At 38.8% G+C, this 17270-nt stretch overlaps 1 long non-coding RNA gene across 2 annotated transcripts; it reads right to left on the bottom strand.

Moving 5' to 3' along the window:
- Window positions 1–873: 873 nt before the first annotated feature.
- On the bottom strand, window positions 874–5159 carry LOC137843263 (uncharacterized). Of its 2 annotated transcripts, XR_011089431.1 has the most exons (3): window positions 4324–5159; window positions 3888–4215; window positions 874–3478 (listed from the first exon to the last, which is right to left on the bottom strand). It is a non-coding gene; the product is annotated as an uncharacterized lncRNA (long non-coding RNA). The 2 variants fall into 2 exon arrangements; XR_011089430.1 differs by having other exon boundaries at window positions 3888–5159.
- Between the last annotated feature and the right edge of the window lie 12111 nt (window positions 5160–17270).

The raw sequence follows: 17270 nt of genomic DNA on the forward strand, positions 1-17270 counted from the left end.
AAAATCTTATCTTGGGCTCTGATTTGTTGCTTGTGATGTAAATTTTCATCAGTAAGCATGGTATATAAGCAAAATATTAATACCATCAGTTTTGGGCATACAGCTTTGTATAGTAAAAAATAAATAAATAGTTGCAAGATAAACAAAATTGTGTTGGTAACACTCTTTAAAAAACTGCTAATGCCATGCACTGTTTAATGCCTTCTTTCCTTGAAAAAAATAAAGATTAAAAAAAAAAATTGTCCTACTGCCAGATTTTCATTTGTGTTGATACCAGTTTAATGCCAAGTTTGCTGTAAAACATTAATGTTAAAATACAGTGTACTGAAAGAAATGTTTTTGCAAAATGGTTCATTATGTTTTTGTAGGAAAGGATGTTGGAAATACATCCTTCTTCAGCAATGCCTTTACAGTTTGGAATTGCTTACTTCAAAATTGTCTTTATTTGGTATTTGAATGTTTTTCCCCCTTAAATTAATACACCACTGATCCACTGGAATTAATGTGAGTTAATTCAACAGTAGAATAGAACTTTCCCAACCTATACAATATGTAATTACTTGCTTTCTATAAAGTGTCCTTTCTGTGAAGTACAGGTATAATCCCACAGAACACCTTCGATCCCTGTAGAGAACAACAGGCAAGACTGCTTTTATTTTATTTATTTTATTTTTTTTTTCATCTGTGGAAAGTGTCTTTAAAAATAAATGCTCTCCGAATGTTAAGTATAGCAATTCTTAGTGATAATTCTTATAAGATATACTGGAATTATTTTAATGATACTGAAAGTAAAAATTCAAAAATGTCAGTTTGCACTCTTATGGATGGCTTTATCCTAAAAGTCTAACATGTTTGGTAGGATTATTTTTCTTAAAAAAAAACAAAAACAACAACAACAACAACAAAAACATACCTGCTAATTTTTTATTAAACATTTCTGGAGGTTATTAGATTGGAAAACATCCAATCTTGAAAATGATCTATATTATTTAGAAAGAAAAAATCACAGATCTCTTCAGAGATAGTTTGTTGCCTGTATTGCATAAAACACAGACTATTTTTCTTCTTAAAATACAAGACGATGAATTAGTGTATTAGCAGAAGTATCTATTAATGAGTTTCCAATAGACAGAACTTGTGATAAGAGGGAAGAAAAGGGTTATAAAATTATGTAATAGTATAAACAAACTTCAGTGCAAAACTGTCACCATATTACCATTTATGTTATTTAAATTTATTCACGGATAATTAATGTTGAAATAATTCTTCCACTTTGTTTTTTTGGAATTCCATTTCTCTTAAGTGAAGCCTGCAAGTTAGACTTCACGTAATTGCTTTTCTGAATCCTTATCTTTTTAGTACTGTAGTAACCTAAAATTAGATGACTTGCAATCTTATTTTACAGCTATGGTGACACATACAATGCATTTGTGTGTCTTGTGTAAAGAAGGATAACTTACAGTGAATGAGTCTGAGCCACAACTGTGTAAAGGAGTTACCTTTAACCCTCCAAATGTAGTAGAATTATCTCAGTTATGAGACAGACAGAAGCAGAGGTGAAACTCAGGTGCCTTCACATTTTTACAAAAAGTGAGAAAAAAAGAGGTATAGAAAGTAAAAGAATAGGGAGATATGTATTTATATTTATATATATAGAATAATAAATAATGTGCTGAAAATAGTGTCCAAGAGAAAGGGTGAAGAGTCATTTAGAAATCCTATTAAATGCAAATAAAACACTGCCAGCTAAGTTATTTATATACTTGAATTTAATTCTTCCTTAAAAAATAGTTGTCTTCTATATTACATCGGCATCAAAAGTTGTTGAATGTACTATCCCATGTAATCTCTTCTCTTCTGTGCAGGGTTAACATTCTCATCTGTGCATGTCTGTTAAAATAAATACTATCACGAATGTCATGTCATTATTTTTAAACAAAAATGATAAGAGTTTTAGCTGGACACTATGGCTATCTGTTGCTAAGTCTGTTATCCAGAAGTTCTGCTTGCTTTTACTTTTTAACCACCCAGAATGTATGAATACGTATCCTCCACAGCCTGTGCACAACAGATACCTCAGTTATTAGAAGAGTTCAGAATTACTAGGTGTGACATAAAACTTTGTGGGAAAGTTGCTGTTTAATTATCTTGTCAGTTACATCCTGATAATCTTGAGTCTGTTTTTACTGTAATTCTCAAAAAATAAATATTAAAAACATGTTGTGGTTTCACACTATTGAAAAAAAGGGGGGGGGGGGGGAGGGAGAGAGAAAAGATGGTAAGGGTAAACCATAAAACATATACTTGGCTTACAAAAGAAATGTTTATTCTCCTCAGAATGCCAGTGGTTATGCATTTTCTTGAGATTTGAGGCTGGATAAAAATGTGCAACAGAGGGTCTCTAAATATGTCACTGCAATAGTCATTCAAGATGTGGCACAGCCAGCCAGTTCTAAGAAACCCACATGTGCCACACTATGCTTTCTACACTTAGCTAATATTGTGTGTTTTAATAGAATGTATTCACAGTTACTGTGTCATGTCTGAAAACAATGAAAAGGGTTTTAATACGCTTTATGATGTATAGGTGGAAAGTGTGTCCCGTCAAACGCAGGATACACTGTTCTTAGTAATTCTTGCTTTTGCCAGTCTTATCAGTTAGGCAGAGTGCATGCAGCTCTTGGGATGGCTGCTTTACAAGCTATTGTAAATAGCATTAAAGCTTTGTCACTGTCATTACCACAGCTGATCATTTAAATACTTTATTTTTAGAAGACTGTGAGTTTATGTAAGAGGGAAATACATCGTAGAAAAAACCTGCGAAGACCTCTGCTTCGTTTTGCAGGATCGTGCATTTCTAAGCAGAAGGTTAGAGAGCAGCCTCTCTGGATGGGATCTGAGTTACGAGAAATAGAAACTCAATTTTCCATTGCATTTTTTTTTATAATTTCTTGATCAATATTTAGAGGAATAAAACATCAATATCTTTTTATTTTTTTCCCTTGGAGTATTTTACAAAGTCTTAGAAACACATGGTATTGACTTTTCCAGTTAGTTGAAACTGCCTAACTATTTTAAAAGAACACCAATGATAGCATAAGCAAAATAAACATTAAATCAGGGGGACAACTACGACTTTCCTTAAGTAACCATGCAATCCCTTTTTTCTTACGGTAATATATTTTCCACAAAGAGGACTCTTCAAGGCTGAATCCTGTACAGTCTCTCTCTTTTTTTTTTTTTTTTTTTTTTTTTTTTTCTTCACACAGGGCAAATCAAATGCTGAAGAACATTTTTTGTTAGGAAAGCACATAAACAAATTTTTGAATATACCAATAACAGAAAAAGTATATATATTTTTACTGCAACACGGAGATCTCATTGGTTGAGTGAAATGGCGAGATGTGACGCAAAAGGACACTTGGACGGGTAGAAATGCTGATGTATGCCAAAGCAGGCGTACCAAGAAATGCTGTTGCTATGAGAGAAACAGAGGGAGAGAGAGAGAGATCATGAGAGAGCAAGTTGTGGAGGCCTTATTTTCTCCTTTTTGGCTCATAGCATAGAGACTGCAACATCTCCAGTTTCTAGCAGGAAGGGTTTAGAAGCCTTAGGTGGGTATTTTCATTGGACTAAGCATTTAGAGGAGGGGAGGGAGTAGAGAGAGAGGCAGGCCACCTTAGAGAACGAAAGCAATTGGAAAGTAGGAGACTGTATATGCTAAACCAATGATCTGTGCTATGATAGATACACAAATTAGTACAACAGATGAAGCAGCTTAACTCATTATCCACCTGATGGTATTAAGACTTGCAACTTAAAATTACAGAATTAAAATGAATAGACATACACAGACACAGATACATGTACAGTTATAATGACCCCACCTTTTCAGCTCGAATTATCCAGCTGAGGTAGCGATGTCTCTTGTGTAACATTCTTAAAGAGCTGCCATGAGTTCACCTTATGAGTCCATTAGCCAGAAAAGGGGGAAAATAATTTGCAGGATTTTTTTTTGGTCTCTCTTCTTCGGTAGGGGGGAAAAAAGTTTGTGCTATTAACTTAGCCTAGTAGCTTCTGGAACCGGAGCCAAAAGGGGCAGGAAGTTGTTTTACAATAGCGTTACAGTGATCTGCCACAAATGGACAAAGCCAAATGTTGGACTCTGCAAAGAGAAAAAATATTCTTCTCCCCCTCGTTTCCCTTCTTTTGCCCCTTCAGAGAAAGAAAAAAAAAAAAAAAAAAAGCAGAAAAAGGAAGGTTTGCTAGAAGTTCCTTTCCTTTTTTAATTACTTTTTGTAAGTAATGGAAAGATTATCTTACTTGCATATTCCATGGCAAGCATGAGGGAAAGAAAGTGACGTTTAAAAAAATGCACTTGGTAACTAGCAACGGGACTTTTGGCACAATTCCTTGAGTTTGCTTGAGGTTATGGAGGGGGGATGGGAAGAAGAAAAGCAAGTCTACGCAGTACGTTTTCTTTAAAAAAAGGGGGAGGGCAAATGGAGGAAAAACTATATAAAACTTTTTTTTTTTTTTTTAAAGGGGGGAAAATGTGCGTTGCTCCTCTGAAGCTGAATCCTCAGGCATTTGTGGCCCGTCTTTGCAGTCCGATATGTTTTTTTTGTGAGTATGTGTAAGCGCTCTCAATCAAACAGCAATCATGGCAGCTGTTTTTCTTCCAGCACAGCAGTTGAGCTGTCTCGCCCAAATGCTTATCAGCTTTTGACTCTGTGCCAAGATAGTTATAAGGGCCAAGCAGCCTGAGCTTGGCTGTGCAGCTGGTTTAGAAGTAAGGGCATGAGAAAACAAAATCACCGAGCTTTTTTGTCACATGCAGCATTTACTTTTCTTTTTTTTCCTCCTCTCTTTCTCTCCTCCTCCTCTGAATCTCCATTTGCAGCTCGGTGCGTTTCTCGTGCCGCATTTTGGCGGTTCTCACATAGTGCTTTCCCATACCTAGGTGGGGCAAACTAGAGGAACCTGGCGCTCCCCACTCTAAATCCCGAAAGATATTTTCCTAGGGCCTTCCCTCCTATCCCACCCCCCAATTAAAAGCTTCGTTAGCCGGGCTACATCGCCGTGTAGCCCGGCGCGGTGCCACTTCGTTTCTTCCCGGGGCCCGGGCCTGCTCGCGCAGGGCCGTGCCTCTTTCATCATCAGCTCTGGCCCTCTGCGTTTCGCTAGCTCACGTCCTCCTCCTCCTCCTCCTCCTCTCGCTGAGCCAGATTGCTCCAGTTGCTCGCAAGGGGGAGGCTGGACTCTGAAAAAAGGCTACTTACTGCTGCTCGCATTCCTGCTGCAAGGGCCTCCCCTTCAGACGGCCTTTGCCAGAGCAGAACTTTTTAAAATGCTGCAAATAGGAGCTTTTTTTTTTTTTTTTCTTTTCCTCCCTCCCTCTCTCTGCTTTATTTAACCCTCCTCTTTCACTGTGTAAGAGCTGGGCTAATTTTCCATCTCTTCTGGGCTTTGCTTGGCTGTACTGTACGTCGCAATGTGGAGGTTAAAGCTCCAAGTATTTTCCCCTCCGCTGATCCTTTTCTCTCTCTCCCTCTCCTCTCCCTCTCTTTTTCCTTGGTTAAAGAAATTGATTTCTTTGACTGAGCGATGAATCGGGCTTTGCTAGTTTGTATGCTGTGAGAACGAAACCTTTTACTTGTGATTCCCCCCCCTTCCCCCCCCCCCCCAGCATCAGTGCACCACGCTGCCTACAGAACAAGCTGCTACTTCTCTGGCTTTCTCTTTAGCACGAATATATTTTTAGTGGCTTTAGATATCTCCACCACATGAAATAGAGCAGCTGATGTCCCTCCAAGCCCCTTGCAATCTGAAATGGAAACGTGGGGGGGGCTGCTGTGGGGACAGAGGTACAAAGGCTGCCTCGTCCCTGCGAGCCTCTCCCTGCTGAGGAGGAAGAGGGGATGTGCAGTAAAATGCCGTCTCTGGGACAGGTGCCAGCTCCTAGACAAAAGAAGTAAAATAGGCGGTAAAGAGGGAGGGGGGGAAATTAATAGCCAACAAAAATAGGAGCCGCAGATCTTTGAGAGGCAGCCCTGGCGAGAGTGGTGGTGCCTAGCCGGCCTTTTTTTTTCGGAATATTTCCGTAGCCGTGGGTTGAAAGGGGAGAGTTGCGGCATACTTTTATTCTCGTTTTCTCTGCAGACATTTGAAAGCGTGAAGGCAGAGTGGAGGGTGCCTTTTTTTTTTTTTTTTCCCCACTCCTTTCCTCCTTCCTCTCTGCTGAATTATTCATAGTGTCAGCGGTGAAGCCAGGACTATTAGCATGCATCAGACATGCTGTTTGTCTGTTTGCTAACATTCTTCATTCAAGACTTGTTAACTACCAGACAAGCTTAACACGCTTCTCTCTTTCCCCTCCCTCTCTCCCTCCCTCCCTTTCTCCCTCCTCTCTCCCTTCCCTTCCCCTCCATGCCACCCCTCGCAGCCTCCCATTGTTGTCGCGGGGAGCTGGCAGCAGGGGCACTTGTGGCAGGGGCAGCGTGCGGAGGAGCCGCCGAGGTAAGGACCGCCTGCCCTTCCTCGCAGGCCTGCGTGTGCCCGGGGGAAGCCGCCGGCTCGCCTCCTGCCTGCCTGCCTGCCTCCCCTTCCCTGCGAGGTGAAGCCGGGGCCGGCCCTGGGCTGCCCCCTGCCCGAGCCCCGCGGGGCGGCAGCAGCAAGTTTGGGAAAGTCGGCGTTCACCGCGCTGCCCCTCGCCTCCAGCCTCCTGCCGGAGGGACGCGGGGCTCGACACCCCCGGGGCTCCGTGCCCCCGGTGGGTTTGGGATTTATTTATTTATTTATTTATTTTTACGGTGGGGGTTATTCGCCCTCCCTGCCAAGCCGGCCCCTCCCTTCGCTCGGCTGTCGAAAGCCGGCGAAGCTTCGTTTTCTGCGCAGACAAAGGTCGATCACAGCTTTTATTTCTGAATGCAAATGTTCTAGGACTTGTGCCAGTCGCGCCTTCATTGATTGCAATGTAGCTTCGTGCTTCAATGGCAATTCTCTTCCCCCTCTCTTTTTTTTTTCTTTTTTTTTTTTTTTTTTTTAAATAGAAGGAAGCTCAAGGAAAGATACAAAGTTGGGCGGTGCAAGTTTTTTTTACATCTATTTTATATTTCAGCGTGCTTGCAGCGTTGTTAAACATCAGTGTGCAGAGCAGTTACAACGCAGCTGGTAACACGGCCGTGGGGTTTTTTGCCACTCGTACGCCTGTGCACCAATGTACACGCTCGCCCTTCTTCACTAATATTCCTGAGGTAACTATGTGATGATCTTTAGTAACTGTAGCTCATTGCAATTGCCTTTCCTGACTGTCTTAGCAATGTGAATTTGGACGTGAAGATTTCCAGGGTTCGTATTTAAATTCTTGTAGTACCTGGAATTGTTCAGGATGAGTTTATAATTGCCATTTTTATCATCTGTTTTTAAAATACTATTTTGGATAGCCTTTAAGGTCTGTAAATGTCATAAGTGTATTTTCTCCTTTATCTCCTGTGTGCGCGCACGGGCACATGCTCACGCTCACTCCCACTCTTTCCCTTGCTCTTCGGGTGTTAACGAAGGAATTTATTTAAGTATATTGCTTCAATATTTGAGTAATGCCATTTATAGAGGAAAGTAGCATACGGTTATAGATGTTCTGAGTTAGGTACAATCTGGCAGAGGGTTGCACATTTAAGATTTATAACTACTCTGAAATTGGCAGAGCTGTAATACTTACCCTGTATGCTTTATTTAGACAACTGCACGTGTAAATTAAAGTAGCTAGAAAAAAATATATTTTAAAGACCCTCTATGAGAAATCTAGTCCTTTCATATGTATTTGTAAAACAGAATGCTTTCCTCTACACTGAAAAATCTGGACACTTACGTAAAATATTTGAATCTTTTCCTTTCATTTTATTTATATAAATTTAAGTAAATAAGAAAACAAATCCAAATGGACCACCCTCCCCCCCCCCCCCCTCCCCCTCACCCCCCCCCCGTAACTAGAAAATACGTAGTGGCCTGTGCAGAAATAGTTTTAAATTTAGGCCACTGACAGTATTGTATCAAAACTGTCTCTGTATTGGCATTGCATTTGAGCTGTTTTATGGCAACATAAACCAAAAAACAACTCATAACTTTAAGCAGTATAGAAGTATTTATTGGCTGATTGAGCTCAAAGTAAGTAGAGAATGTTTTGGTGAACTGTGCAGATTAAGAAAGAAATTTAGGAACGTACGGCTTGGTGATAGCTCAGCTAAAATAAATTTATTCAAAATACCTTTTAGAGGCCTGTAGTAGCTCTACAGGACAATGCAAATTGAGTATTAGTCAAGGTTTTTAACTTGTACTTGTTATAAAATCAGAAACTCCTAAACACTCTTCACTGAGAAATTTCAGAGTGCTCAATGATATTGCCCCTAGTGATGCTGTGTATCTAAAGAGGATTTTTTTTCTTAGGTTGTACAACACTTGCTGGTGTTGTTTTGTTGCTGAGTGGTAGCACTTCAAGGAATATAAAATAGCTTCTGATGTATTAGTTCATTATTTTGTGGTGGCTTGCCAGAAATGGTCACTGTGAAAATAAAAGAAGAACTGACTTAATACTGGGTTGTTTCACTTTGAGGATTTCTTTAAGCATGCTGAATATGGACATAGCAGTGCATAAAGAACATGTGTATGTTAATTAAAGAAGAGGGATTAAAATCTGTTTGTTAGTTTGGGGGATTCTGTTTTTTGAATTTAGAATTATTTTATATAGAACATGAAATATATCTGCTGATAGAAATGTTCAGCCCCTCAGATGAATGCCTTCAGGAATTATGCATGTGTGATAAACATTTACATTTTGAAAGTGTTTTGTGTTGAACTGCCATGTGTTTTTGTAAGGAAAAAAAAAGTTTCATGTATGGAATGAAAAATTAAAACCATAGGCAATAGTTCCCAAATGTGAAGAATTTTTATAGGCAATTAGGATGAATTTTAGCATATTTTCAGTTAATAATATAGCGAAAAATGGTGAAAATAGTCTAAGATGCACTGTTACAGGAGGAAGCTGGTTTTACTCCAAACTCTGTCTCTTCCCCCCCTCCCCAATGGACTTTTAGCCTCCAAAAGGGTGTTTAAGGTGCTGGTGGTAAATGAGCATTATATTCTTAAGCTCTCTTGACTTTTCCCAGATGATACTAACGCAGGCGAAGCAGGGAACACAGGAGAGAGGTGCATATCTTCTAGGCCTGTGGGTAAGACAAAGTGCTCTACAGAGAGCACAGTTACGTGAAAGGGAGAGAGCAGCTTGAAGTAGACTGAGCACAGTCCACGAGGTTTTACACAAGTTGATAGATTGCGATGGGTTGGTTACCCACAGGGACACTAAACTGGGTGTGGGACATCCTTATTCGAGCTAAAATTTCTGAAATGAATTGGAATTTTGCCTGGGTGAAGACTGCAAGGTTAAGGGAGATTTTATTGTGGGCAGATGGGAGGGAGAAAAGAGGAGGTGGAGTGAAGAAAGGGAATGGAACAGGAGTTCCCGCTTTCAAATGTAGGTGCAGCCCTGAGTTGTTGTCTTCATTGAATATAGGAGGTAAGGTAAGGCTGGATCATATTTTGTACAAATGTGTTGGTATGGCACTACCTTCTCCTGGTATGTGCCAAGTATTCCTAAACGTTTAGCAGCAGCAAAAGAGAAATAAAAGGAGAAGTGGAAGAAATGCCTTGTTTCATCCAGATTTCTTCTGATTTTGTGTGTGTGTGTAATTCACATCCACAAAGTGTTTCAGCAGCTCCCTTGCAGACAACCTGGCTTCACTGCATTCAGCCCTGGTTCCACTTGAGGCATATTCTTGCAGTGTAACAAACCTCGGCAGGGTCCTCCACCCTGTGCAGCAGTGCTCAGGGTCTCCTGTGCACATGGGTGCTCCTGGCACAGGCAGGCCTGTGATCACGACACCTTCCCTCAAGAAAATGGAAATGCTCTCTAATTAGGCATTTTTCCTGCTCACTGCATCAGTTGCTCTCAGCTTGAAACAGGTGCAGGTAATCAGCGCTCCTTCTCCCCCTGCAATGGTTGTTATTATGGGGGTCTAATATATATAACAAAGCAATACTGTGATACAGTTTTAATTTTGGTTTATAGAGCCTGTACCAGGCCGAAAACAAAATAAATTTAGAAATATGATTGCATGTCATTGTCAAAATAAGACATGTTGTAGAACATGTTTCATCATAGCTATGTATGTGTTCGTATCTTGTGCATAGTCACACAATGCATTTCATTTTTGCAAAGATAGGTATTCGTTTATTCAGTATGTGTGCAGCTAGCTAGACTTAGGATTGCAGCCAGAAGACAAAAAGTTGAAATCACTGTAGCCAGCACAATAGATGCTCATGGGGAGAGTGATCCCAGTAGATGTAAAATGGCGGGGTAGATTTTTTCAAGTGCACACGCACTTGAGTCCTAAATTTATGCTACCGTAAACCGTACTGACTGTGTAAATCTGTACTTGTTTGTGCATTTAACCCTGTGCCTGGATGAATTTGGTTGAGCTTGATGGATTTGGGATCAATCCCTCTCTACTGGGAAATTCACTAACATACATGTAGTATGTGTGTTTTGGGGGGATCCCTAGTAAATCTGGCCTGTAACTTACCACTAGCAAGCGAACCAGTTTCTTATTTTCCTAAGAATGCTGCAGAAATATGTCCACAGCTATCACTGCATTCATATGGAATATTTTAAATCTCCTAGTGATACCAGTGCTATCAGGTTTTCATGAAAATTTGCCGTATGATCTCTAAAATTGAACATAGTTCTGTTTATGATGCCTCAATTCCTAGGTGTATGTGCAGGAATAAAACACCCAGAATTGGGCCCTTGGCAGCCCGGATTTTAAAAATACATACCATCAAATGTAAGCTCTCATCATTCTAAGTTGTCCTTTGTAAGAACAGTCTCTTTTTTTTTTTTTTTTTTCACAGAAGATTAGTGTTAGCAGTTGTTTAGTGGTTGCACGCTCTTCCCTCTTGCATGCATTTGAAATTTGCTGTGCCGTACCTCTGGAAACAAAGGGTCTGATCCAAAGGCCTCTGAAGGCAACGGGGGTTTTTCCATCGACTTCAAACGGGATTTGGATTAAGCCTATATACATAATAGTTAGCAATAATGATCTGACTGCTGCAGTGGTTTTCTGGGTCTTTCATAACACTTTTCAAAACTTTTATAAAAATTGTTCAGGAACAATACTCTGAGATACATCTCAAAGCACGGATGATTTTTTTAATTAAAAAAAAAAAAGGGAGGGGGAGTGGGGCAGCAGGCAGGGAGAGCCTCCAAAGAGCTGCTTCTCACTGATGCACCAAATGAGAGTTGTATGAATGAAAGAAGAATATTGACTTCATGTTAGGTGTGTAGTTACATTACCTTTTGCACTATTTAAGTTAAGGCAGTGTTTTTAAAGGGGTGTGTAGGTTTAAGGTGGCAATGTACTAATTTATTTTGATATCTGTAAGTTTAAATTTACCTCTGCTGTTGTGTCCTCTTACCTGCCAAGGAAAATGTTTAGCTCTTGTCTAGTTTCTCTGGAGTTTTAAAGTGATTTGCCCTTCTCAAACTTGTTAAAGCAAAAATAGAAATATAAATTGCTTCAGATGCTCATTAAAGATTTCGCAAAGGGGAAGGAAGAGGAGCTAAGAAAAAAATCAATTTGTTATTATAAAAACCAATATACCTTTGTAAAATATTAATTAAATCATATTCTGTAGTCCTTGATTGATTGTGTCTGAATTGCTCACTGATATTTTGCTGATGTATACTCAGCATGTTACCTATGTATTCAGATACCTGCATGCAGATAAGTTTACAGTGGCATTCAGTCAGCTCCTGAAATTCTTTTGTCAATATAAGTGGACATTTCCAAAAGGAGAACACATCTTCAATTTTAATAATAAGAGGTCACGCGCTTTTATAAATACAGACAAATATTTTTAGAATGCCAAACTAGAACAAAAAAATTGCATTATTTAAAAGTGGCCTTGCTTTCTTTATTTTTCTTTATTTTATTTCTCCTTGTCTTAGGTAATTTCCAAAAAGGACCCAGTTTATCTAGAGACTAATGCCAAATGAGGGTGTGTGTGTGTGTGACATGGAGTAGCTTAGAGAAAGATATGGTAGTATTTTTGTGATTTACAGTCATGATAAAGGACAAGATACTTCACACCTAAGTTAAATTCATCAGAGAGAAATATCTTTTTTTTTTTTTTTTTTTGCATAGGAGATACACTTAATACTGATATTTTTGGTACAAGTTATTTTTTCTAAAATATTGCTCACAGTAACTAGTATTACAAAATTGCAATAGGCAAGGTGATAGAAGGTACTTTGGCTGGAAGATAAAAACATAGAAGTATTCATTTATGTCTTCATCTGTAAGATGTGATAAAGTCACAAGTATTTACAGTGTATGGGCAGTTACTTTTTTCAGTTCAGGAAAAGCACAAAACTTTGGCATAAGTTTTTAAATGCGTTCTCAGTCTTTTCAGAATTGGTCTTGATTGTTGTTGGAATTCCATATGCAGAAGGGTAGAAAAGCTATTTGATTATATTCAAGAAATTTTGTTCTGTTTTGTTCTGTTCACTGTATTTATTTTGCTACTCTTACACAAACAACTGTAGAGTTTTTGCTTTTACATTTCTACATCCAAAAAGCATTATTTTGAGAAAAAAAAAAAAAAAGTACTCTTTGATATGTCATGTTGGTTTTTTAATATTTATTTTCCTATCTGATGGCAGGGTTTTTGTTGGTGTGTTGTTGTTTGTTTTTGTTTTTTTTTTCCTCATGATTATTTTTGTTACCTTTGGCGGATGAGATTTATTGTCTTATTTCTCTATAGAAAACAAAATAGTCTGTTCAGTTTTGAGTCAGTGGAAAGTCTCCCACAGATATCAGTTTTGGACTTTACTCTTACACCAAAGTAACACTAATTTAAAAACCTGATACAGGAAGCCTGAACTTGAATGACTCTTAAAGTACGTTTAAAGAATGCTAAATTCTGCATGACCTTGTAGACTTATGTGGTTAGCTTTTTTCCTTCTTTCTTCATCTAGTTTTAACTGAGGAGTGTCAAAGTCTTGCTTTCCTATTTTAAGGGACACAAAATTGGTAATGTCCCTCCTCCAATGTGCATTTATAAATTTCAGGATGCATGGGAAGGAATTGATCATGTTATCTCCAAATGGATGGAAACTGTAAGAAACCCAAGGGGCATACGCATAGAAATTCTGCTGCAAGGGTTCATCATGGGTTTTGTTTTTATTTTTAATGCAGTGTGAAATAACTGTGTTTCTCTGTTGCTTGGATGTACGAACAAATCATTTACATTTTAAAATCTACTTCTATTAGTAACCTTTTTATTAAAATAGTTTTCCAATTCAGTCTGTTATGAAGATACTTACCAGTTTTTTAATGGAAGGTTATACATTCTGTAATTATTATAGAAGGAGGAATTAACACAATCACATGGAAATTTTGTTTCTTAACTGGAGATTTACATTGATGGATTGAAGGTTTAAGGTGCAGATTTACATTTAAATTACATATTACATGACATTTACATTTTAAATGATACTAAAACAATTATTTCTACTGTCTCCTTGGTGCCTTCTGAATGTATTTGTAAAATTACTTCATTTAAAATATAACCTGCTCTACAATTTATGTCTGTTTAACCTATGAGATTGGTATGTTTTTGTATGGATGCTCTCTTACTTGGTGTAAATCAAACTGAAGTTGAACATATAATATTCAGGTGTACACATTTAAGATGTTATTTAGTAGTTATCTAGAGTGGTGATTACTTTCTTTTCTGTAACACGAAGTGCTCTCAGGGGGTCATATTTAACAGGATAAAAGCAGTAGCCATCAAGTGCTTGCGTTTCTTGCCCCAAAGCGCTTACAGGAGTCAAAACTTAGTGCGGCTGAAGGCAACCAGATAAGGAATAGCACTTGACTGCAGATACAGCCAAAAGAGAATGAGGTGATCTAGGGTTTTTCCTGAGTACAGAAAAAGGCCTGATGTGGGGAAGAAACACAAATTAAAAGGTGGTTGTGCCTGTCACTAAGAGCAAACCAACTGAGTGACCACAGAAGGCATCTGAGCTACTTTGTCTCATCAAAGGATTTTTTTATTTTTTTTTTTAAATCAGTTTTAACTTCATGAAGATACTTTCAGGCATATAGAAGATAATATATGTACAGGCATGTATTTGCTGGTGGTGAATATTTCATCAGTCTCTGCCATTGCAGCCCACACCTCACAATCAATTTTAGCAAGTTAGAAGGGACTTGGTGTGCACATAATTCTCTTCCCCAAATAGATTTATTTATGCTGTTGGTTGGATATGGCTGCCTTGCAACTATATAAGGTTATGGGTTGGACACAGAAGCACTACAATTCCATTATTGTCAAAATAATTGCTATAATCGTTTTAGCTTTTGAAACCTGCTAAGCTGAATATATTAAAGGGCACGTACCTCTGTGGTGGTGCACCAAAATTCACATGGAGAAGGAGGTGAGATAGTGAGTATCAAATCCCTGAATTTTTTAACTTTGGTTGTCATATCTCTTCTTGAGGTGCCATCTAACCCAAAATACAGATTAATTAAGGGTTCAGGAAAAAGCACCAGCAAGCTTTCCTGAAGATCAGTCTGAAAATGTGTGAAAATTCAGGCCTAACTGTGCAGATAGTGGAGGAACAAATAGAAAGTCTCACAATTCAATTAGCATTGAGAGATCAAGCTGGAAAATTACTTTGGCAGTGCACTTGCAGAGGTTGTTTCAGCTCTGTATGCATATTTTTGAAAAATGTTCATAATGAAGTTTTATCCAGGTGATCAATGGCTACATCTTACATTGATTTTAGTGGCTATTACTTCTAATAGCAGTTTTTTTTTTTAAAAAAAAAAAGTAAAGCCATTCTTTGCAGTTTGAATTTCAACTTTTTGCAGATTATTAGTTCAAGGCCAACATAGCGTTGAAGTCCTACTCAAGACAACTTCAGATAGTTCACAGTACATAACATAAAGAACAAATAAAGCTGTGCACTATTTCTGGAGAAGCCACTGGGAGAAAGCACTAAGAACAATTTTTGTTGTGCCATTGATTTCAATTGGGTTAATTTTGTTTATGATCAACAACTGAAACTTTTATGTTTACAATCAACAGAAGCTGCAGTGCCCGGAGTTTCTCTATTTACTCTTCTGTATATTGTTTATTTTGTAAAATATATTTCTTAAATATGTTGTGGTCTTGAAACTAGGCCACAATGAAATATTAATACATGTGAGTTGTAGTGCCCTTGTCTGGAAGAATGGGTGAGAATGGATAAGAAGTTGGGAGATGCTTTTACACTGTCTTGGGTCCAACAGTGAGAGCCTCTTCAAGCTTCCTCTGGCTGAGCACCTCCAGAGCTGGAGTTAGTTGGAGATAATAACTCTGACGCTGAGCACAAGATTTCTTCTGTGACAATTGGCTGAGGTCTGAATATACCAAGTATGACATAAGTGTGGAGAATACCAGATTGAGAAGGGTTCAGTTGTGCCCTGTTTTTGAAAGGCAGTGCTTACAGAATTGGAGGGGTTAAATACTGCTTTGCACGAGGCTGCATCTCTAGTCTAGGTCTGCGCTGCAGCTGCTGTTCGAGTCCTTTGAATGGAGACTCCCTCAGAGCTTCAGGAGGAGAATCCTCTGCCTCCCAAAATTCAGTAGTCTTCTTTACCAAAGTGGAAGGTTATGTGCCGTACTTAGTTGTCACAGCGTTTTTCTCATCACCACTGTCTTGTATGTTAGTTGCTCTGTTTTTTGCATTCATAAGTAGTAGGGAAGGTTGTAACATGCACAGAAATCTGCATAGAAATACCCCAAATCCAAGCCTCAATCTGATCAGAACAGCTTGTAGGAAGATGCTGTGAAATGGCCTGGCGCTTCCGGTTTAGGATTCTGCTGTACAAGTAATTGAAATCTAGTACATCTTGAGATTGTATGGAGAAATTAATTAGGTCATTTTGTTGGTGGTGGTGGTCTTGTTTAAGTCAAAACAAAACAGAAAAATAACCTTACAGACTGCTAAAAAAAATAAATCATGGAAGTGAAAACTTACAAATTATAACATTTTATGTGCTCCCTACAGAACAGCAAACTGGGAAGAAACTTTTAAAAATAAAAACATATATTTAAATCTTCTTCTGTTCTTCTCTAATAATTTCATTATTTTTATCCTACAGTGTAGTTTAGGATTTATTTATTTTTACTGCAACCTCTGCTCTGTTGGTACTGTGAGTGTTTAGTTTACAGAAGACATAAGTGTCCCTAGCTTCTGCAGTACTGGCGTTGTGTAGCAAATGACTCTCAGCTCAAGTGAGCAGGCTTTCTCAATCACTGTCGAAATTTTCATTCTCATCAAGGCACTGCTACACCTGGGAGTGCCCTGGACACACATGATGCACAGTGTTGGGAACCAGATGGCAACTGGAAGGAGTGCAGGGAGCCGTGCTGGTTCTGCCTTGTGGACAGCTTCAAGCCAGCTAAAGCTGTGCTGCTTCAGTCACTGCAGAAGGCCAACTCTGTTTTAATCTGTACTGTAAAAATTAATATTTTCCTCTACATTTCTAATAGATGTGTCTGAGACAATCACATCCTGCAGATGTATATGCATAGGGCCTGCTTCTGCACCCACTGGTAGTCTGGTGGAGATCTTCAGCAGAATTATCATCGCATTTGCCAGACTGTAGAGCTTGTTTGTCCTCTCCCTCTCCTACTGCTGCTTCCCCTCTTCTTCCATCTGCAGCTGGTAAGGAGGGTATAAAGAACAGTCTCCTGTATTTTGACTTTTGGCTCAAAGCACTTATAGCTGGAGTTTTCTGAAATGTTCCCTAGTAATCCTCTGCAAGTGCTCCAGTTTGTTCGTGCTTGTTCACATGAAATTTTTAAACTTTTTTTTCCACCACCCTTTCTTTCTTTCTTTACTCTTTACGTCAATTCACATATCCAATCTTCCCAAAATTACTGGTAGGCAAGGCTATTATGGCTGCTGTAATTGTTTTGGGGTCATGCATCTTTTCTGTAGTCAGTGCCTGCCTTTGCCTGATGCTCAGATCAGAAAGGAAGACAAAATTAGAAGTTCCCCTTTCCTTCAGGTAGGCAAATGGTATGCTTAAAATGATGAGCGAGTTTCAACACGGTGAAGCAAAGACATGGGAACTCACTGTATCGCAGGCCATCTGATGTGT

This window comes from Anas acuta, chromosome 1 (genome assembly GCF_963932015.1).
Source record: "Anas acuta chromosome 1, bAnaAcu1.1, whole genome shotgun sequence".
Taxonomy (NCBI): domain Eukaryota; kingdom Metazoa; phylum Chordata; class Aves; order Anseriformes; family Anatidae; genus Anas; species Anas acuta.